Here is a 12,790-nt window from a genome sequence, read left to right as displayed (position 1 = left end):
AACGGTTTCTACACAAACTGTGAGAAACCTCATTCATATATATCATTTATATGTTTTTATTTAGGAAAACATACATTTTTGTTAACATATTAAAAGGTTTTTCAAGGGGAACATTATCACCAGACCTATGTAAGCGTCAATATATAGCTTGATGTTGCAGAAAAAAAGACCATATGTTTTTTTAACCGATTTCCCAACTCTAAAAGGGTGAATTTGGCGATTTAAACGCCTTACAATTGATAGCCTGTCGGAGCGATGACCTTTCACCCGTAACGTCACAACATGAAGCAATCCACCAGTTCCTCAAACACATTACACACACTTAGTCAAATCAGCTCTGTTATTTTCCGTTTTTTCGACTGTTTTCCCGTACCTTGGAGACATCATGCCTCGTCGGTGTGTTGTCGGATGGTGTAACAACACCATCAGGGACGGATTCAAGTTGCAACAGTGGTCAAAGATGCCAAAGTCCCTTGTTTGTTCCGCACATTGTACCGACGACAGCTATGCTACGACAGAGATGGCAAGATGTGGGAATATCCTGCGACCCTCAAAGCAGATGCATTTCCAACGATAAAGTCAAAGAAATCTGCTATATTGGAAAATAGACCACTAAACCACAGACCACTCACAAAGGTGAGTTTTGTTGATGTTATTGACTTATGTGGAGTGTGCTAATCAGACATATTTGGTCACAGCATGACTGCAAGCTAATCAATGCTAACATGCTATTTAGGCTAGCTGTATGTACATCATTGCAGCCGAGTGTGAAGCGACCGGGATGAGAATCAGCACATCCGAGTCCGAGTCCATGGTTCTCGCCCGGAAAAGGGTGGAGTGCCATCGTCGGGTTGGGGAGGAGACCAAGGAGTCTTGTTCACGAGTGGGGGAAGAGTGGATCGTGAGATCGACAGGTGGATCGCTGCGGCGTCTTCAGTAATGCGGACGTTGTACCGATCCGTTGTGGTGAAGAAGGAGCTGTGCCGGAAGGCAAAGCTCTCAATTTACCGGTCAATCTACGTTCCCATCCTCACCTATGGTCATGAGCTTTGGGTCATGACCGAAAGGATAAGATCACGGGTACAAGCGGCCAAAATGAGTTTCCTCCGCCGTGTGGTGGGGCTCTCCCTTAGAGATAGGGTGAGAAGCTCCGTCATCCAGGAGGAGCTCAAAGTAAAGCCGCTGCTCCTTCACACCAAGAGGAGCCAGATGAGGTGGTCCGGGCATCTGGTCAGGATGCCACCCGAACGCCTCCCTAGGGAGGTGTTTAGGGCACGTCCAACCGGTAGGAGGCCACGAAGAAGACCCAGGACACGTTGGGAAGACTATGTCTCCCGGCTGGCCTGGGAACGCCTCGGGATCCCCCGGGAAGAGCTGGACGAAGTGGCTGGGGAGAGGGAAGTCTGGGTTTCCCTGCTTAGGCTGTTGCCCCTGCGACCCGACCTCGGATAAGCGGAAGAAGATGGATGGATGGATGCAGCCTTTCCCCCCACCCACATTTAATGCCAAACAAACACATACCAATCGTTGGTTAGAAGGCGATCGCCGAATTCGTCCGTGCTTCCTCCCGTGCCGCTGTCTGTCGTGATATGGCTCAAAAGCTTCTGTTTCTTCTTTAATTTTGTTTTCGGTACCTGCCTCCACACTACAACCATCCGTTTCAATACATGCGTAGTCTGTTGAATCGCTTACGCCGCTGAAATCCGAGTCTGAATCCGAGCTAATATCGCTATACCTTTCTGTGCGTCACGCCATGTTTGTTTCTGTGTGGTCACGCTGTGACGTCACATGATAATGGACGGGTGGATATAACGACGGTTAAAATCAGGCTCTTTGAAGCCGTTTTTCGGGATATTGCGTGATGGGTAAAATTTGGAGAAAAACTTTGAAAAATAAAATAAGCCAATGGGAACTGATTTATTTTGGTTTTAACCCTTCAGAAATTGTGATAATGCTCCCCTTTAATGATAATGCAATAATGTTTAACACATATCGTGTCCTTTCTTTCATGAAGACAAGAATATTTATTGGTGTATTACCTGATTCGGATGACTTGCATTGATTGGAATCCGACAGAAGTGCGGATAACGTCGGCATTTTCAAATGGAGGAGAACAAAAGTCCTTATTTCTGTCCAATACCACATGAAAGTGGTTGGTTTTTGGCATCTTATTTGTCCAGCTTCCATACTCGTTTTTATACACTTTACAGAAATCCATTAGCTCCGTAGCTTGCTAGCTTTTGCACGCCAGCTTTCCGAGACTCTTATTTTGTTAACGCAGGCAAGAGGAAGCAGCGCTTTTATCGTGAAGATAGGAACTGTGCAGTCGGTCTTTAGAGTTTTGACAGCAGGTACGGCGCGAATGTGTTGAAATAAAAAGTGTTTCTCGCCTTCCAGTCTATCACTTTTTCTAAATAATGAGCTCGCAGCAGCCAGTGTCATCTCACAAGATCCTCAGGTGTCTTGAATGTCAATCAATTGACAAAAGTGACGTCTTGGTGAAGATTAATGATTGCTAATTTTTAGGTCTATTTTTTTAAATGCCTGGCTGGCGATCGACTAATACATCCGCCGTTATCGACCGGTAGCTCGCAATCGACGTAATGGGCACCCCTGGTATAGACTATAAAATTCAGAAACATAAATAAGGATTCCTAGTAAGCCAGGCCAATCTTTACTTTTCTCTAGACTAAAACTAGGGAAATGCGTAGAGTGTTCTGGGCTTCAGTACAGTGTTGATCTCCTGAAGACATGTTTTTAATTTTACAATTCCTTGAGGGAGAAAAAAAAGGCCTATAGACATATTATCATGTCACGTGTGCCTTCCTTGGGTGAAGCCAGGTTTACAGCTATGTTGTTATTATACTGTTTGTTACTTATGTATGTTTGGAGGGGGCGTGGTCTGCGGACCTACAGAGAAGCGGGGGGCTTCGAGATCAGTGACAAGTGCGTAGATGACCCAGCTGAGAGTGTTTGTTTGATCACAAAGGAACAGCCGGGACGAAAGAGGGCAGAACACGAGTCGGAGCACGAGCGAGTGTGAGAGCAGAGAAACCATTTGTGTGCTCACTCGAGAGAAAAGACTTTACACTTTTACTGAAAAATAAAACAGTGTTGTCACCTTGGAAGAGCCTGGCATGTCGGTAACTGGTGGTCCGAAGAACCCAGAAGAGCAAGAGCTCCACAGTATGTTATGTTGCAGCTATTTAAAATAGTTTTGTCAATTTGTTCTGGCCTGAAACAAAATGGCCCTATTAAACAAATCTTTGTCTTTGTGTGTTGTATGTAGACCACATAGCTTAGCAGAGTTTTTGGTGTTATTAACTGAGTGACTTTTGAAATAAAGTAACTAGTATCTGTAACTAGTTACCGGTTTTCAGTCACTAACCCAACACTGCTTACAATAGAACTCTTCATCAGTCTTGCCAGGGGTTGTAAATGTGAGTACCCGAGTTAAAGTTGCTCCTTTTGTTTTGGAAGTGTCCCAAAAAGCCAAAGAAAAAGCAACTCAAGCATCGAGTGAATTCATTGTTGCTGAAGTACTTTTCGACATGTTGACGTCCCGCACGACTGAGATTTGAGCACCGAGGTTTTATGCCCGAGTTCCCCGACTTAAGTGCCACTGAGCTGCGGAATGTTCTAATAAAGCATTTCAGTATTGTCTGTCTCACTCGCACAGCCTCTTAATTGCTCCGTTGTTCAACTCCAGAACCTGGAGTGCCGTCCAATTAACCATCTGCTGCCACTGTCTTTTGATCAATGAAGGCAGTAAAGTAAAGTAGGACAAATGACAAAAACACGGCGAACGACACAAAGCGGATTTCCGGGAAGCCGCCGAGTCGGAGTCATTCGGTTCTTGCCAGCGCATCTCAGATTGCTTTTTTTTTTTTTCCTATCTGTGGCTGGGGTTTGTTGTCCATCATTTGATTAGAAGACTGTGATGAAAAGTGTTGATGGCGTGTTGCCATCAGAGTCGAGGGAGCGGCACAAAAGATGATCGATAGTCACATGGGGTATTCTGACTTTTTATTCAGTGGATGCTGGGGATTTGTTTATGTGCCTTGAAGGTCAGTCCTGGACTGCTGCTGATTCTTTAGTGTGGGGCTTGACTGTTGATTTAGGACTTTGTGTGCAGACAAGACTTTGAGATCAGTTAGGCAAAGTGACACCTATATCAACCGCCAACCCTCCCGATTATTCCGGGAGACTCCCGAATTTCAGTGCCCCTCCAGAAAAATCTCCCAGGGCAACCATTCTCACGAATTTCTCACGATTTCCAACCAGACAACAATATTGGGGGCGTGCCTTGAAGGCACTGCTTTTAGCGTTCTCTACAACCTGTCGTCATGTCCGCTTTTCCTCCATACAAACAGTGTGTCGTCCCAGCCACAAAAGCATATGCAAGGCATACTTGGTCAACGGCCATACAGGTCACACTGAGGGTGGCCGTATAAACAACTATAGCAGTGTTAAAAATATGCGCCACACTGTAAACCCACACTAAACAAGAATGGGAGAACATCCACACCGTACCACAACATAAACACAACAGGACAAATACCCAGAAGCCCTTGTAGCACTAACTCTTCCGGGACGCTACAATATACACCCCCACTACCACCAAACCCCGCACACCTCCAACCCGTGCACCCTTCCCCATCTTCCGAATTTGGAGGTCTCAAGGTTAGCAAGTATGACTTAAACTGTAAACCACACCTGTAAGGTACTGTGCAAGGCGTGTAGGGTTGTCCTGATAACAATATTTTGTTCCCGGTACCGGTGCTAAAATGTTTTTTGATACTTATCCATTTTTTCAAAAAAAAAAAAGGGACCGCTAAAAATGGCATTATTGGCTTTATTTTAACATTAAACATATGTTTCTTATTGCAATCAAAGAAATACCAATGTCCTATAATATCGGACTACCGATATTATCGGCCGGTAAAATGAATTCTCAGAGTTTGTTGCTGATCTAGTGACACACGCCGATAATATAATCATAATGGGGGACTTTAATATCCATATGAATACCCCATCGGACCCACCGTGTGTAGCGCTCCAGACTATAATTGATAGCTGTGGTCTCACACAAATAATAAATGAACCCACGCATCGCAACGGTAATACGATAGACCTAGTGCTTGTCAGGGGTATCACCGTTTCCAAAGTTACGATACTCCCGTATACTAAAGTATTGTCCGATCATTACCTTATAAAATTCGAGGTTCAGACGCATGTTCATCAAACTAATAATAATAATAACTGCTATAGCAGCCGCAACATTAATACGGCCACAACGACAACTCTTGCTGACCTACTGCCCTCGGTAATGGCACCATTCCCAAAGTATGTGGGCTCTATTGATAACCTCACTAACAACTTTAACGACGCCCTGCGCGAAACCATTGATAACATAGCACCGCTAAAGTTAAAAAAGGCTCCAAAAAAGCGCACCCCGTGGTTTACAGAAGAAACTAGAGCTCAGAAATTATTATGTAGAATGCTGGAACGCAAATGGCGCACGAATAAACTTGAGGTGCACCATCAAGCATGGAGTGATGGTTTAATAACTTATAAACGCATGCTTACCTTAGCTAAAGCTAAATATTACTCAAATCTCATCCACCGTAATAAAAACGATCCTAAATTTTTGTTTAGTACGGTAGCATCGCTAACCCAACAAGGGACTCCTTCCAGTAGCTCCACCCACTCAGCTGATGACATTATGCAATTCTTTAGTAAGAAAATTGAAGTCATTAGAAAGGAGATTAAAGACAATGCGTCCCAGCGACAACGGGGTTCTATTAACACTGACACGATTGTATATACGGCGGATACTGCCCTCCAAAATAGTTTCTCTCGTTTTGAGGAAATAACATTAGAGGAATTGTTACAACGTGTAAATGGAATAAAACAAACAACATGTTTACTTGACCCTCTTCCTGGGAAACTGATCAAGTAGCTCTTTGAATTATTAGGTCCATCAGTGCTAAATATTATAAACTTATCACTCTCCTCGGGCACTGTTCCCCTAGCATTCAAAAAAGCGGTTATTCATCCTCTTCTTAAAAGACCTAACCTCAATCCTGACCTCATGGTAAACTACCGACCGGTGTCTCACCTTCCCTTTATTTCAAAAATCCTCCAAAAAATTGTTGCGTAGCAGTTAAATGAACACTTAGCTTCTAACAATCTATGTGAAACCTTTCAATCCGGTTTCAGGGCAAATCCCTCCACGGAGACAGCCCTCGCAAAAATGACTATTGATCTATTGCTAACGATGGATTCTGATGCGTCATCTATGTTGCTGCTCCTCGATCTTAGCGCTGCTTTCGATACCGTCGATCATAATATTTTATTAGAACGTATCAAAACACAAATTGGTATGTCAGACTTAGCCCTGTCTTGGTTTAACTCTTATCTTACTGATAGGATGCAGTGTGTCTCCCATAACAATGTGACCTCGGACTACGTTAAGGTAACGTGTGGAGTTCCCCAGGGTTCGGTCCTTGGCCCTGCACTCTTCAGCATCTACATGCTGCCGCTAGGTGACATCATACGCAAATACGGTGTTAGCTTTCACTGTTATGCTGATGACACCCAACTCTACATGCCCCTAAAGCTGACCAACATGCCGGATTGTAGTCAGCTGGAGGCGTGTCTTAATGAAATTAAACAATGGATGTCCGCTAACTTTTTGCAACTCAACGCCAAAAAAAACGGAAATGCTGATTATCGGTCCTGCTAGACACCGAACTGTATTTAATAATACAACTCTAACATTTGACAACCAAACAATTAAACAAGGCGACACGGTAAAGAATCTGGGTATTATCTTCGACCCAACTCTCTCCTTTGAGGCACACATTAAAACGGCCTTCTTTCATCTCCGTAATATCGCTAAAATTCGCTCCATTCTGTCCACTAAAGACGCTGAGATCATTATCCATTCGTTTGTTACGTCTCGCCTCGACTACTGTAACGTATTATTTTCGGGTCTCCCCATGTCTAGCATTAAAAGATTACAGTTGGTACAAAATGCGGCTGCTAGACTTTTGACAAGAACAAGAAAGTTTGATCACATTACGCCTGTACTGGCTCACCTGCACTGGCTTCCTGCGCACTTAAGATGTGACTTTAAGGTTTTACTACTTACGTATAAAATACTACACGGTCTAGCTCCATCCTATCTTGCCGATTGTATTGTACCATATGTCCCGGCAAGAAATCTGCGTTCAAAGGACTCCGGCTTATTAGTGATTCCCAAAGCCCAAAAAAAGTCTGCGGGCTGTAGAGCTTTTTAATTTTGGGCTCCAGTACTCTGGAATGCCCTCCCGGTAACAGTTCGAGATGCCACCTCAGTAGAAGCATTTAAGTCTCACCTTAAAACTCATTTGTATACTCTAGCCTTTAAATAGACTCCCTTTTTAGACCAGTTGATCTGCCGTTTCTTTTCTTTTACTTCTATGTCCCACTCTCCTTTGTGGAGGGAGTCCTGTCCGATCCGGTGGCCATGTACTGCTCGCCTGTGTATCGGCTGGGGACATCTCTGCGCTGCTGATCCGCCTCCGCTTGGGATGGTTTCCTGCTGGCTCCGCTGTGAACGGGACTCTCGCTGCTGCGTTGGATCCGCTTTGGACTGGACTCTCGCGACTGTGTTGGATCCATTATGGATTGAACTTTCACAGTATCATGTTAGACCCGCTCGACATCCATTGCTTTCCTCCTCTCCAAGGTTCTCATAGTCATCATTGTCACCGATGTCCCACTGGGTGTGAGTTTTCCTTTCCCTTATGTGGGCCTACCGAGGATGTCGTAGTGGTTTGTGCAGCCCTTTGAGACACTAGTGATTTAGGGCTATATAAGTAAACATTGATTGATTGATTGATAAAAGCTATAAAAGGTAATATCGGAAATTATCGGTATCGGTTTCAATAAGTAAAATTACGGAGTGGTACAGGGACGTAGGGAGAAGTACAGAGCATAAACCTTAAAGGCACTGCCTTTGCGTGCCGGTTCAGTCCCATAATATCTATGGCTTTTCACACACACAAGTGAATGCCCAGCATACTTGGTCAACAGCCATACAGGTCACACTGAGGGGTGCGCGTATACACAACTTTAACACTGTTACAAATATGCGCCACACTGTGAACCCGCACCAAACAAGAATGACGAACACATTTTGGGAGAACATCTGCACCGTAACACAACATAAACACAACAGAACAAATACCCAGAACCCCTTGCAGCACTAACTCTTCCGGGAGGCTACAATATACATCCCCCGCTACCACCAAACCCCGCCCTTGCCCCCCCATCTCCCGAATTCGGAGGTCTCAAGCTTGGCAAGTATGCCGCAAACTTTAAACAAACCCTGTAAGGTACTGTGCAAGGCTTGTAGGGTTGTCCCGAAAACAATATTTTGGTCCCGGTACCGGTACCAAAATGTATTTTGTTACTTTTCCATATTTTCTAAATAAAGGGAACCAGAAAAAATGGCATTATTGGCTTTATTTTAACAAAAAAAATAAACTTAAGGTACATTAAACATATGTTTATTATTGCAATGGAAAAACTAGGGCTGTCCGATAATATCGGACTGCCTATGTTATCGGCCGAGAAATGCTTCAAAATGTGATATCGGAAATTATCGGTATCGGTTTCGATAAGTAAAATTACGGAGTTGTACATGGACGTAGGGAGAAGTACAGAGCGCCGATAGTCCTTAGAGGCACTGCCTTTACGTGCCGGTCCAGTCACATAATATCTACGGCTTTTCACACACAAGTGAATGCACGGCATACTTGAGCAACAACCATACATGTCACACTGAGGGTGGCCGTATAAACAACTTTAACAGTGTTACAAATATCCACCACACTGTGAACCCACACCAAACAAGAATGACAAACACATTTCGGGAGAACATCTGCCCCGGAACACAACATAAACACAACAGATCAAATACCCAGAATCCCTTGCAGCACTAACTCTTCCAGGAGGCTACAATATACACACCCCGCTACCACCAATCCCCGCCCACACGTCTACTTCCTGAATTCGGAGGTCTCAAAGTTGGCAAGTAAGCCGCAAACTGTAAACCACACCTGTAAGGTACTGTGTATGACTTGTAGGGTTGTCCCCATAACAATATTTTGGTCCCGGTACCGGCACCAAAATATATATTTATTACTTTTCCGTACTTTTCTAAATAAAGGGGACCACAAAAAATTGCATTATTGGCTTTATTTTAACAAAAAATCTTAGTGTACATCAAACATATGTTTATTATGGTGGAGATGTAGCTTTGTGTGGTGTTATGCAGGTAATCAGCTAAAGGTGTAGCATACAAACTTTTCACAGGAGTTACCCCAAAGCTTTCCTTAACATCCACCAAATGTATAATTGTGTAATTTTCTCAATATATCCAGGTTTATTTTTTTTTTGGTTGTCATTTTTCCTTCTTACTTGTCTTTTCCAGAAGATAGAGGTTTTTTTTTACTTCTGTAGTGACTGTCCTCCCGTTGTCACTGAGACTTTGGGTGTGGTAGATCTTAACGGTATCGTCCAGAGGCGGAACATAATTTGTTGTTGGGTAAACCTTCCATTTAATAACATGAAATGCTACAGAACAAATGTGGTCGGGGTGGCCTGCGGACCTGCAGCGAAGCGGGGTGTGGCAGAACCGGCTTCGAGATGGGCGACAGGTGCGTAGATGACACAGCTGAGAGTGTTTGTCAAAGGCGGCAGTCAGGAAGGAGAGGGGGTGTTGTTGATGGTGGTTGGCGAAGCACGAGGGGAGCAAGAGCAAGACAGACCACTTTTAGGGAAACCATTCATGTGCTCAATCGAGGAAAGACAATTGCTGGAAAGCACATAAAGACTTTGCACGAACTGGTGTTTATTGTAAAATAAACATTGTTGTTGACCCTGAAAAGGAGTGGTGATGTCGGTGACTGGTGGCCCAAAGAACCCGGAAGGAAGCGACTTCCACACAAAACATGACTGAAGCAGTAAGAGGAGCATGCTCTCCCACCTAACACCTGTTTCCTAACAGAGATGTGATCTTACCGAACGAACCAAGTCTGTTCAACAATGTCAACCAATTGGTACTTTTTTTTTATGCATGTGAAAATTGAGTCGCCCTATTGGCAAATGGGTTGGAGCAGTGTTTTTCAACCTTTTTTGAGCCAAGACACATTTTTTGTGTTGAAAAAATGCGGAGTCACAGCACTTGCAGAAACTCGATTGACAGGAAAAAGTTGTCGTTGCAATTGTTGGATATGACTTTAAAGCATAACCCAGCATGCATGGGTATAGCTCTTGTCTCATTTGCCTGTGTAGTGTTTTAGTTCTTGTCTTGCGATTCTATTTTGGTGGCTTTTTCTCTTGTTTTGGTATTTTCCTGTAGCAGTTTCATAACAATAATAATAATAATAATAATAATAATAATAGATTTTATTCGTAAAAAAGCACTTTACGTTGAGCAAACAACCTAAAAGTGCCACAGTGTAAAAAATAATAGTAATAATAATAATAAAAATAAAATAAAAATGAATAAAATATAAAACTAGAAACAGCCCAATATTTAGAACCAGCATGCATGTCTATAAAAAGGCTTTTTTTAAAAGATGGGTTTTTATATAGATAGATAGATAGATAGATAGATAGATAGATAGATAGATAGATAGATAGATAGATAGATAGATAGATAGATAGATAGATAGATAGATAGATAGATAGTACTTTATTGATTCCTTCAGGAGAGTTCCTTCAGGAAAATTAAAATTCCAGCAGCAGTGTACAGAGTTGAGATCAGTTTAAATAAATAAATAAATTAAATAAAAAAGTAAATAATGGGGGTTTAAATGGAAACAAAATAGAGAAATATTACAATAAGAATAAAAAATAAAAAGCAACAATGGGAATGAAAATATAACAGTAAAATAAGAATACAACAAGAGAAAGCCTTTTTTAAAAGCATCCACAGTCTGAGGTGCCCTCAGGTGGTCAGGGAGAGCGTTCCACAGACTGGGAGCAGCGGAGCAGAAAGCCCGGTCTCCCATAGTTCGTAGCCTTGTCCGTGGAGGTTGGAGGAGGTTAGCCTGTTTGGAGCGGAGGTGTCGTGTGGAGGATTTGGGGGTGAGCAGTTCTTTGAGGTAGAGGGGGGCATTTCGATGGAGGCACTGGTGAGTTAGTAGGGAGTTTTTGAATTCAATCCTGAGTGGAACAGGAACCCAGTGAAGGGATTTGAGAGTTGGTGTAATATGTCATGTCTTCCTTTGACCGACATTCTCCGCATCTACTTTGTTTTAGCAATCAAGACTATTTTAGTTGTTTTTAACCTTCTCTGTGGGGATGTTGTTGATTGTCACGTCATGTTGGGATGTACATTGTCTTTGCTCCACAGTAAGTTTGTGACGACCGGGTCGCATGCTGATGCGGGGTTTTGTCAGGTTCAAACACTGATGACATCTATCAATCAGACAAGAAGCAAGGAACCAAGCAGAGACAGAGTTAAATTTAGCCCATGAGGAGAACACGTGGCGCTGAACACTTAGTCACAGTCTCGCCCTACGCTCTAAGGTACAGCTCCTGCGTCCCTCTTTTTATTCAGAGTTCCATAGTCGGCACCACTGAGGCCGCCTCTAAAAAGAGTGGTCACATATATTATGCAAAGCAGGTCCAGGACGCACAGTACGAGACGGAATGGACTGGGGGCCTTGTGATTTCGCCTTGTCCCCGCTTCATCTGCGTGTTGTCATCTTATCCTCGTTGATGTCCTTGAAGTCCTTGGCTGTTAGTGGGCTAAAACAAAGATAACATCTGTGGCAGAGGCCACCCCTCAGACAAGAAGTTTTGTCCTTGCATAGATTAGAAAAAGTCTAACTTAAGCTCAATAGATAATAACTAAAGCAACAGACTTTAAGCATACTAAAGTTAGTGTTATAATATATACATAATTGTTCTAACAGTTTTTTTCTCCCAGGATGCAAACGGACTTCGGACACGGCGTTCAGGTAGGAAATGATTTACTATAACAATAAATCAGACGAGGACAATGAAAAACGTGCACGTAGCACGGAAGACAAAACTAACGGGGCTAGCGTGGGAGCGAGCAAATAAAAAGGGCCTAGCGTGGAAGTAAGCAGGTACAGAGGAGGAATCAGAAACTGTTGTCGACTGTTGCAAAAAGCAAATTAGGAAGCCAGACCGAGTGAGGTCAGGGCATAGACTAAATAACCCTCTGATTAGTGCTCGGGCAACAGGTGAGCGTCCCGAACACTAACCAGAGGCAGGTGAGTGCAATCTGCTGTCATGGCAACTGAAACAAACAAACTCAAGAGATGCTGAAAACGCAAGTGACACGAAAACGTAAACAGACTATGATCCGGGCAGCGGCTCATAACAAAGTCTTTGCTGTTGTCCAGCATTCTGTTTATAATTTGTAGACAATTCAGTTTTTAGTTTTGTTCCGTATAACCTTCCCTATGCTTCAATGCCTTTTCTTTGGGGCACTCACCTTTTGTTTATTTTTGTACGAGACACCTTTTTTACCTGCACTCAGCCTTCCGCTCTTTTCGACATCGACAAAGCAATTAGCTACCGGCTGCCAGCTGCTGATATGGAAGAGTGTTACACGGTTACTCTGCCGAGCTCTAGACAACACCGACACTCAACAATAACATAATTTGCAGACTATAATCACTGGATTGGTTCGCAGCCGAGTGTGTGTTGGGGCCGTAAATATTACAATAGTATTGGCCATGAGATGAGACCAAACCAA

The sequence above is a fragment of the Nerophis ophidion genome, linkage group LG20 (assembly GCF_033978795.1).
Source record: "Nerophis ophidion isolate RoL-2023_Sa linkage group LG20, RoL_Noph_v1.0, whole genome shotgun sequence".
Classification (NCBI taxonomy): domain Eukaryota; kingdom Metazoa; phylum Chordata; class Actinopteri; order Syngnathiformes; family Syngnathidae; genus Nerophis; species Nerophis ophidion.
Note: the sequence above shows the minus strand (reverse complement) of the source record.